This window comes from Amblyomma maculatum, chromosome 2 (genome assembly GCF_055883805.1).
Source record: "Amblyomma maculatum isolate TAMU_Amacu chromosome 2, ASM5588380v1, whole genome shotgun sequence".
Classification (NCBI taxonomy): Eukaryota; Metazoa; Arthropoda; class Arachnida; order Ixodida; family Ixodidae; genus Amblyomma; species Amblyomma maculatum.
This window is the reverse complement of record NC_139345.1, coordinates 138,644,886-138,661,946: the sequence shown is the minus strand read 5'-3', so window position 1 is coordinate 138,661,946 and position 17,061 is coordinate 138,644,886. Positions and strand designations below refer to the sequence as shown.

The 17,061-nt window shown below is 46.6% G+C and overlaps 1 long non-coding RNA gene across 1 annotated transcript in view; it reads right to left on the bottom strand.

The window, feature by feature from the left end:
* Positions 1–12,675, bottom strand: part of LOC146200046 (uncharacterized) — a 42,573-nt gene extending 29,898 nt beyond the window's left edge. The window contains exon 1 of the long non-coding RNA XR_014704786.1: positions 12,570–12,675. This is a non-coding gene — a long non-coding RNA (uncharacterized LOC146200046). The remainder of the gene's footprint in view (positions 1–12,569) is intronic.
* Positions 12,676–17,061: the final 4,386 nt, after the last annotated feature.

The window sequence follows — 17,061 nt, the reverse complement described above, 5'->3', positions numbered from 1 at the left end:
TGCAGAGCGCATCACTTATATATTTTGGCTTAAGCTTATCTAAATATTGTGAGCCCTCCACGCATCTTTCATTTGTACGTACCGAGATCGTCCCCTTGTACATACCATCATCATCGTCCCACGGCGCCGGCTCCGGCACGCGCTTGGGTTTTCTCCATCGTATTAAACGCTGACACGGCATACCTTACCTTGCCTTCCCGACCTTGCCATCTCGACCTGGCCTTCTTTGACAATATATACAATATTGGAAATCGTTATTTTGGATCCCCGATATCGTCTGAGTGTCATCCTTCAGTCAACCGGTGTGCCTCCAAATTAGGTAACACAACGGTGGTGGCGCTTCTGGCTGTTGTAGGGCCCACGTGACCCAGTAGCGAGTCCACAAGACACGAGCACACGCGGACGCGAACGCACGATGGGTGCTTCGACAAGATCACGAGCAGTTGTTCTCTCAGAAGGGAGCGGGTTCAACGGACCCAAGCTGATACATTGACTACTTTGGAAGAGAAAATGCAACACAGGCTTCAAAACGTGAGTACGCATTTTTCCCGGCTGCTGTTCAGACACGAGTACTGTTTAGATACTAAATATATTTTTTGCAGCACACTAATGGCTGCTGTGTAATCAAATGCCAATACACTGTGCAGGCAACGGGCGTACAACGGGGCGCAGAAGCACGAAGGGGTAGAGTAAGGTTACGGAGAACACTATTGGTTCCCGGTATTCTGCGATATGATTTTCAAAAACCCGAAGGGAGCTTGTTGCATCAAGGAGTCTGCCAGCAACGCTGCTACTATATATAGTGGGAACTCCCAGAGATCAGTTGTCTTGTCGTGAAGGGCTTCAGTCGCCGGTGTTTCTAACGACTGCAACTTCTACCAAGCGGGAATCTGCCGCTAAGACTACTGTTTATGCTAACTAACCTGGCGTCTGAGTGGTCAGTTTTTTAATTCTAACGCAGGGTACTCGCGTTCTTGCCCGGTCATGGCGGCGGCTTCAGGATTGAAGGCAAACGCCAAAGATCGGCGTGTTATTGCACCTCAGAGATTCCGAAGAAATACAAATGTTCCGAAGCGCACTACTGCGGCACCCTATAATTGCGACAGTCCTTTAGAAAATCCCAACTCCAGTTATACTGTACAACAAATGCCTAGACCAACTAGCGAAACTTGTGAGGTACGATGCATTCCCCGTTACATTTAAGTGCATAGCCTTATCTTAGCAAAGATCTTATATTAAAGCAGCGCGCAGGCTGTCCGAATATTCTTAGAGGTACCGAGTACTCCGGTTTGCACCCGACCGTCAGTGGCTGCATTTCGATGGAGGTGAAAAGAGGGGTTGCGTTTCATATGTATAAAAAGACACTACATTCTCATGTGCTGCGGCAAAACATTGTATCTCCCCTGATGGGGCTGTGGCAGGTGGTTCACCGTCGTTTGCGGCGGGGGCTTGCCTGGCACCGATTTTTTATCTGTTGTAGGCCGTCATTGCACCCGCCACCGCTTCGGTGGTGGACGACGACTGCTGTTGCGGCGCGCGTCTTTCTCTCTCCCTTCTCTTGTCTATTTTCTCTTCGGTCCGCACGAGGCAGTGGAGGTGGCTACACTGCACAGTCAGTAGCAGACCCGTGCATTGTCCTTTCCTTCTTGCTATAGCCACAACAACAACAACAAAACATTGTGCTCTTGGTATTCGCGGACACTTTTCTACAGTGTTCTGGAACTTTATCGAAACCGTCCTGGAAAATTTGCAGACAACGTTGAAGAACACTGTATATATTCGAACGCAAAATTTGTGTGGACGTGCTGAATGCTATTTCAGAATCTTCGACCGCATTTGGCAGCATTAGAGCTGCAAATGTACCTAATTTTCCTTGTGCTGTGCGGTTATTGCGTTTTGAGGATCAGCCGACTCCTTTAAATGTATCAAAAACCATATCGGTATTGCGTGCTATGCGATTCGAGTGCAAATCGTTCTGCGTCGCACTTCAACCTAATAAAGTGTAAATATATATTACAGCTTGTCCCGTAATCGACTGTAGAAAAAATCGTGAAGTCGATATAGGCACTGCACATTGGTTATTGATAGTAGTTTCAAAAACGCGAGGAATGAGTCTAGTGTATGCCCCACCATATCACAACGAACAATATTTCTACCAGCGGAGCAGCGCGATCAGCGTCTCTCGCAAGTCTTGTTTTGGCACGTCGAAGCGATCATCTGCAGTTGTGCGGATTTAAGTAGGTAGTTGGGGCCATGACAGCCTTGTCATTTTCGTCAGAGGCCTCAGTCATATTACTGTCGAGGGCGAGGAGTCTTCTGCTATAGCGTAGAACCAAGATATACCATAAATTATAGGTCTTGGAGTAGCTCGCAACCGGCATCTCCTTTCAACAGGCGAAATTACTCGGCTTAAACAGCTCCGGCTATGGCGTCAATAAAAGAAAGCGGCCACGAAGAGGCGCTGGCCTAATAAGCACGTAATAGGAGCAGCGCGTTTGAGTGATCCCCAAGGGTGTATACAATCATCTGGTAAGGAGAAAATATGACGCGACACCAATGCGGTGAAGAATGTCGAGCGTTAGCTGATTAAAACCTATCCGTTGATGGCACTCGCGTCTGCCTGTCATCATGAGACAACCCCCTTGTGGTGGCTGAATGCGGTAACGTTGCCTTCGACTGCCGCGGTCGGGTGGCGTTTTAGGAGCATGCGTGTGAAACCATGGTGCTATCTCTGGGAGCACGCGGAAGCCTGATCATGTTTTGGAGCCCGAATTAAGCGAAACAACTGCACGGGTGCAGGAGAATCAGTGCCCTGATGTTGGCGCTCGATTTTATTTCTAAATTCCCTGAGGTATCAGTCATAGAAGCTGTAAAAGCTTTCATGCTTAAACCTTTTCGCATGTACTACGCCCAGTCCGTACACGTTGCAGAACTGCATCCGCCTTCCTGCAGTCGAAACTAAAACATTAGCCGGTATGTAACTTAGTTGAAACGTCTGCAAACTAATGTTCAGGCTTTTTCTTTTCGTTTTAAAATTTCGAAGCCCGCAGAGCGATTTGAGAGTACGTGGACATTATTCCAGAGCCCTCAATTTTTGTATATCTTTTCCCTTCCCTCATGTCTTCCAATATGGATCCTTGTAGTTTTTAGAGATGTTGAACAATGTGTTTGGTTTGGTTTGATGTGGTTTAGGGTTTAACGTCCCAAAGCGACTCAAGCTATGACAGACGCCGTAGTGGAGGACTCCGGAAATTTCGACCACCTGGGGTACTTTAACGTGCACTGACATCGCACAGCACACTGGTGCCTTGCTTTTTGTGGCCTTTCGTTTCCTATATACGAATTTTGAAGCAAAACCTCGCTATGGTAGGTAGTTCTGGCCTTCAGCGTAGCGTTCTTTCTCCTTTAAGTAGCCTCGACAGGTACTGTGCCTTCCTTTTCTTATAAACCAATTTACCATGGAAGCAGGTCTTGTTGTGACAATAAATTTACCCTTCAAATGACTTTCAGCTTATTAAGTGTGGGTGTCCTTGTGTTAACCCAAAGGCACCCGGCCCCTTCCTTTTCCCAACACGTAAATGTCAGTGCACGTTAAAGAACCCCAGGTGGTCAAAATTTCCAGAGTCCTCCACTACGCCGTCTCTCATAGCCTAAGTCGTTTTGAGACGTTAAACACCAACAACCAACCAACCTAAATTAAACGAGGAGGCAGTGCCCACTGCAGTGGTACATTGGTTAAGATTGCCGACTAATGTGCAAGAGTACCCGGTTCGAACCTTATCTGCGGCGGCTGCGCTTCGATGGAGGCGAAACGAGGAGGCGCCCGTATTGCAAATTTCAGTTCATGTTAAAGATCCACAGGTGGTCACATCACTGCGGAGGCCTCCGCTACGGCATTCCTTTCTTTTTTTCCGCTTTCACTCCGACTTTCCTCTTTTCTGTTACGGTGCTGCTCAGGCGTCCACTGAATAACTAACAGATAATGCGTCTTTCCTTTTCCGGTAACCAATTATTATTAACAAAGAGGCAGCCTTGGGTTCTGCGATGCCACCTTAGAAGCCTTGAAGGTCAAAAATAGATACTACGCCTTTCCTTTCTTATAAAACAACAAAAATATAAAAAGAAAAATTGCGGGGGTTTAGGCTAGGCTTGAAGCTACTATAGAGCGAAAGCTGTGAATGATGCAGCTATAGCAGGTTTAACACAACTGTCAAATCCGCGGTTTTATCATTTTTATTTAATATATTCACAGGAAACGAAATGCGCACTATCTTTCTAACTCATTCTGTAGACACCTGAAATTTTCTGTTAGGGTAGAGAGGAAGGTGGGAGTGAAGGCGGAAAGAGAAAGGGGTGCCGTAGTGGAGCGCTCCGGAGCAATTACGAGTACCTGGGCATCTTTAACGCCCATTGATATCGCACAGCACACGGACGACACTTAGTTTCGCCTCCATCGAAACGCAGCCGCTGGCGTTCGGCACCGGACAAGGATACTCCGGCACATGGAGTAGTCGGGCGTCTTACCTCTGCCCCACCACAGCGTGGCTGGTTTCTGTCTATTACTAAAATTGAGAGTTGGTCCAGAAGAACGAAAAACGCTGTGTATTTGGCTAGTCAGCTTCTACCGCTTCCAAGTGGACACCTGTACCACGCCTTCAGGGAGGGGAACGAGGAGGATTAAAAGAAGAAAAAGCTTTGCGCGAATTTCTCTGAACGCGTCTGCGGCCTGCTAAATTTGATTTTGTGGCCGCTCTTCGCACAGGGTGGCAGGCCCATCTAAAAAAAATCTCAGGTAAAAACAGTGGTCAAAGCGAAGCCCCTGGCTTGGCTTTTTGTTTGAAAGTAAGACACACGGTTCACTTAAGTTCTTTAACATTTTTTTTTTATACCAATCTAAACGCTCCGGCGGTCACTAAACTATTGAGATTTTATTAACGCGAAAGCGTTAATTCGCTTTCGCGTGTCCGCAGACCGTGTCCGCAGACCGCGTCCGCAAAATCGTGTCCGCAGCAGTTGCGGTTAATTGGGAAGTGGTAGAGGTTAATGATGGGTGTCAATCTATTGAAACTGACACAATGTTGCTGCAGAAAAAATAAAATAGGCCAATAAGTTAGTTAGATAATTCATTAGAATAACTGATTCACAAGAAAGGAAAGGCGCACTATCTGCCATATGTTTTCTGTGGACACCTGAACCGCGATATAAGTGATGGGAGTGAAATCGGAGAGAGAAACTTGTGCATAGTGGATATGACGTTTCCAGATGTGACGTCACGCAACCGGAAGTAGAGCCAAAAAAGGGCATAGGAAGGGATTGGCGAGCAATTTGAAAGTAACATCCTCTACCTCAGATAATGTGAGGTATAGGATGTGACGTTACGCAACCGGAAGTAGAGCCGAAAAGGGTCATAGGAAGGGACTGGCGAGCAAAGTACCAAAAACTACAGTGGGCAAACGAGAAGTGAATTAAGCTACTAGAAGCAACCAGAAGCAACCAAGCGCAGTATCCGTGCTTTCGCATTACTCCAATGTAGATTCTGCAGTGCTGTAATTTTTTTTTTTTTGCACCAATATGAACAGCATTATTATGAAGGTTCCCGGCTGCCTTCCGAGCTCGATCTTCACGGTATACGTCGGGCGGCGCTGCGTATGCGCCAGAAATAGCTGCAACAATTAGAGGCCAAATTTCAGCGCGACATGATCTGTAGGAATATACATTTGAGGAGTAGAGCTATCCGTCTAAAAAACTACATTAATCTAATATCCTTCAATATCCTTCTAATATCGTCCAACAACGAACACGCTGCGTGGAAGCTACAAGACGAAGAGCGTTTATTCGCTCTTATTCGCGTTTATACACTCATTTAACACACAACTTCATACACACAAAACGAGATGTACATGCGAACTCTGCGGAGAAGTTGCCACCACTAACCACTTTTTAATTACATGTACAAACCTTGAACAACTAAGGCACAAACACTTCCTACTAATTTATGAAGAACACACCCCACTGCACCCAAGCTATATTATTTTGGCTAGGATCATGTCTAGGTACATGGCTATGTACATGATGAAAGGCAAGCTGCTCTGTCCAATGAGGTTTAAGAAATTCGTTGCGAATTGATACGTACACTCACACGCCAGGTGTGCTTAGCGCCTTCAACTGTTATACGTGGCTATTTAGTAGTAGTAGTAGCACGATCAGAGGGTATGATTTCAGTCATTTAAAATACGATTTTTCTCTTCTAAAGATGACCAGCGGACAACCAATGAGGAGCTATTGCATTATAGGTCAGATTGGCGATTTATTTATTAAAGGGCCACAAGTCTACTGGCCAGGATGGTCTAAGTGGAGAGTTCTATACAAAATTTATGCCTACGTTATACGCAGGGACACTGTTTCTTGGCGGCAAGGGGCGCAAGGGTAGAGAGGCGGGGAAACGTGTGACTCCGCCATGTAGTTCTACGCGCAGCTTTGGTCTGCACAGATGGCACATTCGTTGCAGACCATTTCCTTCGTTTGCTTCGGCAGCCAGCGTCTCTTGAACTTGACTGGAATGTTAGTTGCTGGAAACGCTTCCCAGCCTTGCGGAGTGGACGACCAGAATGACGACCGAATGGGCATCTGTGGCCATCTTGTCTACAGAGTCGGGCTTCTCGAAAGCCAGCGAGAGCCATGAGACGTGAAAACCCGGTGGAACGAAGAAAAGTGTTTTAAGCATAACTTACTTTTGGAAAATCGGTTCTCTGATAAGAATATACAAAAAAACTAGCGCTATGATTTTAATTTCTTTTTGTAGAAATAGCTCATGTAACTAGGGACGGGTGGTGCAGTGGTAAGACGCCCGACTACTCTGCCGGAGTACCTGGGTTCGAACCCGACCTCGACGGCTGCGTTTCGATGGAGGCGAAACGAAGAGGCGTCCGTGTGCTGTGCGATGTCAGCGCACGTTAAAGATCCCCAGGTGGTCGAAATTACTCCGTAGCCCTCCACTACGGCTCCATTTTCTCTCTTTCCACTTTCACTCCCATCTTCCTCCCTTCCCTTACGGCGCGGTTGCGGTATCCACAGAAAACAAGTGAGACAGTTACCGCGCCGTTCCCTTCCTATAAATAAATCGGCTTATATTCAGCTGCGCAGGAAGATGATGCGTTTTGTCTCCGTAGCTTTGGCTTCATTGCCAAGCTCGTGCCTCTTGCAGAGTTTTCGGTGAAGCTTATGACATTGGCTTTTATTGCGAAAGCAATACTGAAATCACTTTTCAGCCGTTCGCGTAGCGCGGCGGTACACATGAAATGACCTTTCGAGTAACCCCGTGTGACATCACGCCGAAGAGCTGGGCAACCAACTTGAGCCGTTCGCGAGGGGCGGCGGTGCACATGAAGCAGCGTCCTAACTCCCGGTCTCTCCACGAGGAGCGCCACAGGTGTTATGACGTCACGCCGAAGAGCTGGGCGACCAACTTGAGCCGTTCGCAAGGGGCGGCGGTGCACATGAAGCGGCGGCCTAACTCCCGGTCTCTCCACGAGGAGCGCCACAAGTGTTGTGACGTCATATCGTTGTATAAGTAGGCGACCGACTCGTGTCGTCTAAGAAGCGGGGCACACGACTATGATGGCGCCTACTGCTAAGGCGACTCGTTGTAATGAGAGGTGTGCTGCGGAGACAACCGAGGAGCGAGAAGCGAGACGTGCGAAACAACGTGCTCAATATGCAGCTCGGCGTGAACGTACAGCCTCTTCGGCACAAGCTGTGGAAGATGACGGGGAGTGCGCTGATTTCTGCTGGTGTACAGAATGCCGTTACGGCCGGTGGTGGAGCGGCAGTGGTACATTCTGTCATAGCCTCACCCACAACCAGGTACATTGTTGCAGCCACGGCACTCCTTGCCTCGCTACTAATTATACATAGAATATCCAGGTAGCACTTTGTAATAACGATTGTGACCTTATGCTATAGCCAGAGTGGTTAATCATAGCCATAGTTCACCACAGTATCGCCACCAGCTACACATTAGCTGAACCTGGGCTTAGTAATGGGTATTGCTTTCGCAACCTTCCGGGCTTAACCAAGCTAAGCCTCTGCCAATTTTTTAACGCGAACGCGTTACTTCGCTATGTTCACAGATTTCTGTCCGCAGACCCTGTCCCCAGACTGCGTCCGCAGACCAATAGGGTCCGCAGCAGTTGCGGGTAATTGAGAAGTGGTAAATGTTAATGAGGGGTGTCAATGATAGCGATTTACGATGAGTCGTGTAGTGTCCGCTTTATAAAATAGTTTAAGCAATTCAATGTTTGCACGCTCCACTAGAGAAAACTAAAAATCCTCACACCTCTTAACAAAAGCTTTTTTGCTATACTAACCTGAATTAGGGCCAGTTGATTGACCTCATCTGACCGTCTGTATCGATCATCGAACACGAGATATGAATATGGTTTTGTATATTACGGCTTCTGATCACACACAATTGGTGTGGCCCAAATAAATCCAAATGCCACAAGCTGGAGACGAAAAAAGCAACCTTCGCAAATATAATTCTCATTGCATAAGAATATAGACTGATGTAATGTTGCTGCAGAAAAAAGAAATAGGCCAACAAGTTAATTAGGTAATTAGAATAACGGGTTCACATGAAAGGAAAGGCGCAGTAACTGCCCCACTTGTTCTGGGGACACCTGAACAGCGCCGTAAAAGAAGGGAGGAAGGCGGGAGTGAAAGCGGTGAGAGAGAATCCGGTGCCGTAGTCAAGAATGTGACATCACGCAACCGGAAGTAGGGCCGAAAAAGGGCAGGAAGGGATTGGCGCGCAATTTTGAAGTACCAAATACTAAAAGGGGTAAACAAGAAGTGATAAAGTAAGCGTATGATTTGTTTTGTACTAACACAAAGCCAAAACAATTCAAGTTCAATTTACAATAAGCATTGTTTTGCATTGGTGTAATGCGATTGGCACGACTTTCCTTTCAATGTCCGACTACACCGCCTTCTACGTCCAGGTTGCTGAAAGCAGCTGCTTGTTCTAAAACTCTTTTTCACATTAGGTCAGTTCTGGCCATTTTTGTTCAAATTTTTTCCTGGTTGAGTTCGAAACACGACTTTAGTGAACAGTTTCTGCAATGATTCAGTTATAAATGGCAGGGCTTTGAAGTACTCTATCTGTCCTCAATTTGGGCAAGCACTCCTGTTACTGAGAAAGGCAATCAGATCGTATTTTAGTATTATAGTGCACCAAATTTTTTAAACTCACGGTATCTGGCCTAGTAGCGAGAATCAATAAAAATACCCAATGATTCATGGCTAGTACCGAGGTGAGGTTACTATATGCTGTGCGGCATATAGAAGCGATTGTGCAAGTGGCATGATACATCCTACCATGCGAACGAGAACTACGAAGATGACGCGGAATTTAGTAACGGGGTGATAAGCAACAGGCGGAAAAGCTGTACAAATTGTTAGTGATCAGGGAGTAGCCAAGAGCGACTATGCAGTCGCGGGTTTACCATGGGACACGGCAGACAGAAGAGGAGGAGGACAAAACATCTATTTAGTCAGCGACGGGGCAGGGCCCTCAGTCCGGGATGCCGTTGGCCGTGGCTGCAGTAACAGCGCGGCGAGCCAGCCATTGCTGGCGCTCCGGACAGGGGTCCTGTAGGGCGGCTTCGCAATCTTCCATGCAAGGGTGGGGAGAAGGCTTAAAGAAGGGGTAACATGGCACGCCCAAACCATGTGGTAGAGAGTTGCCCGCTCACCGCAATGTGGGCAGTCAGGGGAATAATGGGAGGGTTTACCAAAGGTTTAGGAGAAATGGTGCAATAAAGGTATTAGTTTGCATGCGGTGGTAAGTTGATGCTTCTTGAGTAGACAGGGTGGGAGAAGGGGGAGGTAATGTACGCCGAGACAGCCTGTAGTGTTCAAGCAGTTCTGTGTATGTAAGGATCGGGGAGGCCTACGTGTGATCCGGGAGAGGGGAGGCTCGGGGAAGGAGAGCGCGAGCGTGTCGATGGGCAGCTTCATTTCCGGGTATCGTCAGGTGTCCCGGAATCCAGATCACACTGATCCTTTTCGGAGGATTAGCGACGAGGATTCGGCGGCTGGCGGCACCGATGCGTCCGCGAAGATACTTACGGCAGGTGGTGCGGGAATCTGTCATGATGGTAGCTGGTGCATAAGTGGCAGCGGCCAGAGCAATGGCTGCTTCTTCGGCAGTACTCGGTTCGGTTGTGCAAAGAGAGACATAGTTGAGAAGTGTACCTGCTGGAGATGTCACGGTAATGGCCATATGTCCGTTAACAGGGCAAACATCGTCTACGTACAGAGTGTACGGTTGGCTGTCCCATATTCGAAAGAGGTGAGTGGCTCTTGCCTGTTGGTGGTCTTGGTGATATTCTGCATGCATGTGCTTAGGGAGAGGTTTGACGGTAATGGCTTGGTGGATATTCTGTGGCAGAGCGTCGTGGTTTTGGGTAGTATAGGGCGGGGCAATATTGAGAGTTTGAAGGACATGTCTTCCAGTGGACGAGGCCGCTAAGCGGACAAGTTGCGCCAGGCGATGTGTTTATGCTGCTCTTCAATGGTGTTATGAACGCCAAGTTGGAGTAAGCGGTCAGTAGACGTGCATTGGGGAAGTCCCAGGGCTGTCTTGGTCGCTTTTCTGACAAGTGTTCAACCGATTGAGCTCCTGCTTACGAAGCGGAAGGTATGGCGTGCCGTAGGTAATGCGGGCGATAATGAATGCGTTGACCAGCTGCAGTGCGTCTCGCTCCCTAATGCCGTAGTTTCGATGTTTAACTCATTGAAGCATTCGCATAATTTGATCGGTAGTGTTGACCAAATGATTGAGAGTAGAGGAATTGGAGTGGTCGTTGGGGATAACGAGGGACTACATCATCTCACATATTCCTTCGCCAGTCCTACGCTTTACTCCCTATGCTCCTGTTGATTTAGCTGGCCAAAAGCAATCCTGAAATCTTCGAAATGGTTGAGCTGAAAGCGGGGCTGGAGCTTCTTATCCCCGCTTGTGCCTAGCGGCGAAATTAATGACAGTATATACCACACAGGCAACCCCTTCAATGGCTCACATCGATAGAAGGTAGAGTGAAAACATTCCTTGTGTATATGTGCTTCCTCTTTGTAGGTATCTTTGTAGGTATCCTCCCTCTTCAAGGATAGTAAGGGAGGATACCTAGTAGTATTTTCATAATTTCCAGGGCCTCGCAAATATCTACCCTCTAGTGACCGTGGGAAGCCACTGTGCTTTTAAAAAAAAGTGCAGTGCAGAATCTGCATTGGAGTAACGCGAAAGCACGATTGCTGCTGTTGGTTGCGTCTGGTTGCTTCTAGTTGCTTAATTCACATCTCGTTTACCCATTTTATTCTTTGGTATTTCTAAATTGCGCGCCAATCCCTTCCTATGCCCTTTTTCGTCTCTACTTCCGGTTACGTCACGTCACATCCTCTACACCACATTAATTCACTTTTTGTTTATTCATTTAGTCGGGCTTACCCACCCGAGGGAAATCGGCAGTCGCTTTTTCTTGTCCTCCCCTCCATCTTTTACTTTCCTATCTTCTATCCTACAGCTCTTCTCTCTCCTTGGATTCTTCCTTCTTCCAGGCGGCTAGGGTTAACCGTTTGTGTTGTAGCTACTCTAACTTACCCATATTGGGTTATAGTTACTATGTACACATGGCGTGAGTAGGACGTATTTATTTAACTCCTGCCCCGTCCCCTTGTTGGGCTCGATGTTGGGTGGCTGGCACTTTGACCACACAGCGTACGGTGAATATCTCGCTAATATTCACCGCGGCACATTACGCATCAAAAGGCACAACTGAATGCGACTCCTTTTACCTGCTGCTGCCATAATCTATTCGTTTGCTTTAAGCATATTGGTCCCACGTTTTGTTGTTAAGCAATTTCCCTCTCTCGTGTTGTGTAATTCTTCCATTCTTGCCATAAACATAAGCTTTTATATTAGCCAACCTTAGGTTGCCCACTACAACAGCATCTCGTGTATTCGCATCCTTCGCCCCCTGTTCTGCGTTATTCGGGAGACATAACAACTGCATATTTCGCATTCCCCCTTTCTCGTCATAATCGCAAGCCATTGAGCAACCTGCTTTCTCTAGCACTTGAGCCCTATTTTCCCCGTCATACTCCTTCTCGTTAATTACTGACGTTTTCTCCGCTAGCGCCAGTTGGCAGCAAGCGGCCAGTGGAGCTTCAGTGTGGTACCCGTCAACATTTAATTCTTTTTTAATGTCGGACGAGATAGTCATTGGTGGTTCCTCAGGATCGCAACAGTGCTATTTATCTGGATGTGCAAAATGTTTTTATCCTCGGTGGCTATATCGGAGTTGCCAGATGCCCAAGAGGACCTTGCGATAAATAGGCTTAGGAATTACAACTGTGAAATATTACCCCAATACAGGAACTGTAAGTGTGGTCGATATTTATCTAATAGCTGCCAACCGGTTCAGCCATCGCTGGCGGCGTCAGTGAAGCCGCTCAAATTTGGAGTGGGTGTTTAGGACTTGCTTTCTAAAGTGCATGGCAAATTTACTTACCATGTCTCATTGCAGCTGACTGGCGACCACGGTTCTGCATTCCTCGTTGTCCAATGGGAGGTCTACCTTCTTCCGACCACAGATGTTATTCGATCCAACTGAGCACGCAAGAAGCAATATTTACGTCCCCATGAATACCTCGGAAAATATACCTAGCCATGATCCGATTACTGCTAATCGTCGTACACAAAGCGCGACACAGAACACATTTTAGAATCTCCCGCGGGCACATCAGATACCACATACACAACTATAAAATGAACTCAAAGACAACTGCACATTATTATTGAATTCAAGACATTGTCATATAGCCCACTGCAAACCCTCAATATTACCGTCCCGCACAAGCATTAAGAAAATCGTAATATTTAAAATTATATTTCATCGAAAAGACAGCAAAAACACTTTTCAAAAATATGAACACTACTCAGGAAGACACCTCCAGCATGACACGGCCCAGCATCAGGCGAAATTAAAAGCCTACAGAGTCCTGCTTCATCTATCCTACGCACAGCGTGCCTCTTCCAACTCAAGACAACGAGGCGGCATCAGCAGTTGGCCGAGACCTCACTGGTGAGCCGTTTTATATTCTACCTGCTTGCACAGGCTTTTGTGCGGTCACCACAGTGTACTATTCCGTGCTTTTTGAATAGCTGTCTTATGGTACTATTACCGGCTCTCGCGTTTGTCTTCTCGAACTGGCCATTCCTCAAGGTGAAAGAAAGTATGTCAAAAGCAGAGTAATTCTTTGGTACGCGCGTGGTGGATAATGCGGCCCAGCTTTAGAGTTCTCCTCCCGCTGACAGCTGGATACCCACCTGTGTTTTCTTTTATTGGGCGCCAATAAGCCCTCGGCAGAGTGCTCGGTTTCTTAACTTGCTTCTAAATTCAGTCACTGCTGGATTTGCACGTACACACCCATAGAAAAAAGGTATGGGCTTTTACCCCACGGGCCGGATATGCAGCTCTCTGAAGTTTGTGTGAATCACTCTCCAACGACCACAAAGGTGGCTCCCCGTCCCTTTCCAAGCTTTTCGCCTCTTAACTGAAATTTACCAAGAAGCGGGAAATGTAACCGTTGGAAATCCGGCGAGCTCGCTGTAGCGCCGTTTGAAACATCCTTCATCAATAGCATACCGAAATCGGTATACCGGTTTACTGTCAGGCTGAAACAGCATGAAACTGAGCACATCTCTGATTTTGTAATGTCTTGTATAGTCAGTGGCCCTCGAATCTTTAGGAACATGTGGCGTCACGCTAGAAAAAAGATCCACAAAAAATAAGACTGCATTTGAAAAATTAAAAAACAAGATACTGGAAAAATCCTAAATCATGCGGGGATTCAAACATTGGTCCTGAAAACACAGCCAAGCACCCCATTCCACCCTACACAGTTCAGCACAACCCAGCACTCTACAACCACCTCTGGTTACGGTTGTTATAGTTTTCTGATCAAGTGAACTTGACTTTTTCGCCCATCATATATTTTCTCGCGGCGTGTAAACGTAATTCACTAATCACCTTTAAACATGCTTATTCTTTTTCCTTTTTCCGAGGAGAGGCCAATGGCCCTGCTCTTCAGAATGCATTTTTCCAGCAGGCAAATCTCAGAATGTCCTAATTTACAACTGCTACGGGTTTTGTCATCGCTTTCAACAGCATGTAAATATTGCTAATGCAGAGGCACCTAGAGCACTCGTGCTTGACATTGTGCACGTTCCAACCTCACATGCTACCAGAGGACAGCCACGCCGATGAATACACTTTCAACGAAGTGCGTTGGATATGTAAACACTCGAGGAAGCGTCGCCACGTAGGCGGCTTTACGTGCATGTTTAAATGGTCAGCGATTTGTTTCATTTATGATCGTCATGTATTTATCTAGTATACGAAATGCAACACTCTTCCTTGAATTTTCAGTTTGAAGGCTCTTCTGCAGGCAGATATGAATACACGCCTCAAATCAGTACGCGGAGCAGCTACTATTAGACGTGCAGAAGAAGCGATGCGATGCGCATATGTACTTGCTTGCGCATATTTTGATGGATTCGTGTCATGGAGGAATTAGCGACAGATGTATTTGACACACAGATGTGACATATATACCTTGTAGTTTCATGCTTTTTTAGACGCTGGTATTCTCCCGTTTGGTCTTGCTGGTTGAGCTTCATCGACTGGTCAGCTTCAGCTGAGAATTGGGAATACTCTGTCCGGTGTCAGTTGCATAATTGACGTGCGCATCCGTTTTGAGTTAAGCATGACATGGTCTTTCCTTTGTATGAGCGCTACACTGAACCTTAGCATCCCGTGTTAGTTCGAAGCCGGCCCGGAATTTCGAGTTTAGAAGCGTACCGGAAATGTTTTGTGCTGTATAAGCTCCATACTTCATACTGTTTCATTCTACCTACATATGAGACCTAGCTTGGCCAATGGAAACCTCAATATCAGACTGGTCTGTCCGGTCTGAGCGTTATACCGGTGCGGCATAAACCTGTCTAAACTTCGTACAAAACTGGTAATCCTGGTATGACATTTATACTGGAGAAAATGTCGGATAGCATTGTTAATCTAGGCTGGAGCAATGCTAAATCCTAAGCGCTGCTAGGGCACGCAGTGCTTCGCGTTTGCTCTCATTATTATTACCTAAATGCAATGCCATTATCATTGGTAATGTCGTAGCTGCTATCATGCACAAGGTAGACACAGAGATATTTGACGTGCGTTTCGCGATGCCAGGCAGGGAGCAGTTCGTTAAAGCACTCGACTAGATTCAACGGATGGTGGTTCGGATTCCGGTGGGGACAGGATCTGTTATTTAAAAAAAGTATCTTGCTCGCGGTAGAGAAACAATTGATGTGCGTTTCGGTTTATGATGGGGGGTGGGAAAGGACGCATGACGCCGTTTATGGCAATAAAAGTTTTCGCCCCAATACAGGAGCGGTAAAAAGCACTTTGTAGCGATCGTCGATTTTCCACTATGGCAGTGATGGAACCTGGCAACAGCAGAATTTTAAGCATGTTCTTTCCCAATATGATAGGGTTCACGCAGCAAATTTGGTATCGAAGAAATATTTTTATGGCGTACAGCTGCAGCTAGTATTGAATAGAATTAATCTTCACATCAAATATAACACACAATACTGGGCCACCTGGGGCCGTAAGCCCAGTTTCGCTGAAAGAACCATGCTAATACCCATGAGGTCCTGTTTAGGAATTAAGCGGGAGAAAGCAAATTGGCCTTGCCTCTTGAGAACTATACAGGCATCACGGTCAAACTCGGGATATGGTCACACATTAGAACCTCAAGGAATCCTCGTAGGGAACATTAGAGTAGATGCAAAGCAAATTTAGGCTTTATGTAGAAAAAGTCTAGGGTGAACTAAATGGGGCAGTTCACTCTAATGCCTAATATATCTAACATAGACCATTGCGGGTCTGAAAGCGAACATTCCACACATTGCCTACGGGGGTTCCTTGTGCAGTACTCGAGTGGTCTGATGGAGGTGTCGGCTTTATGCAGAAACCGCGTAGGCTATACTCGAAATGGGTGTTGCATGCATAAACTTGTCATTTTCCGCATGGGCTGTGGCATGGCTGGAAAGTGGTCAGACTCGCTTACTGCCCACGCTGTCAATTTAAACGGCATGTTGTGACTTGAGGGGCACTTTAGAGTGATGCGACGAGAGTGATGGACCTTAAGAAGATAGATGTGCTAGACCAAATGGGGCTGCTCACTCAAAACACGAATAGGTCATGCATGGTCTGTGGCGGGGCTGGAAAGCTGGCATGCCTCCACATTGCCCTTTTGTGGAGTACTTAAGCGCAAATGCAACACGTGTTCGGAATATATGCGGTAAGAATGAGGAGGGCCCATTTGGGGCTGCCAATGAAAGGCTGCAGTAGACCCGAAATAGACCGTAGCCGAATTTTGCACTCCGAAACTTCTCTATCTTCTCTTTAAAAGTGTCATTTCTTACGTAATTCATATCATACGCGCCGATAATCACTTTTTGAAGTTTTACATAGCAGTTCTAAGTGTATTTATGCTGCTACTGAAAACTATCTTTTTGACCCTGGCAAGTGTGTCGATTGCAGTATTGACAGAAAATTTGTACAAGTAAACTGCTCCGTATTATATGTGCTGAATTACCTCAGAATAATTTCTGCGCCGTTGTAACGGTAGAGAGAGGGCTGCAATCATATTTTCAGACTAACGGTTTTTGCACTGTTGCAAATAAACTTATGTTGCTGAGTACAGAAAGCCAGCTAAAGAAATATTGTTCAATGAGTCCCGCTGGTTGTTTAATAGGACTTTGGCAACTCTGAAAAAGCCAACTTGTACCCATGAGAGCAAAGCTTGGACCATACCAAATCGGGCTGGCCTCCGTACATCCCCCGCCGAGAGCTTATTCGGCCATTAGAGGGGTTAAGTGTAAAATGATTATAAGAACGTTCAGGAAATGGCAGCACTCGCATGCTTTAAAGTAGGGTA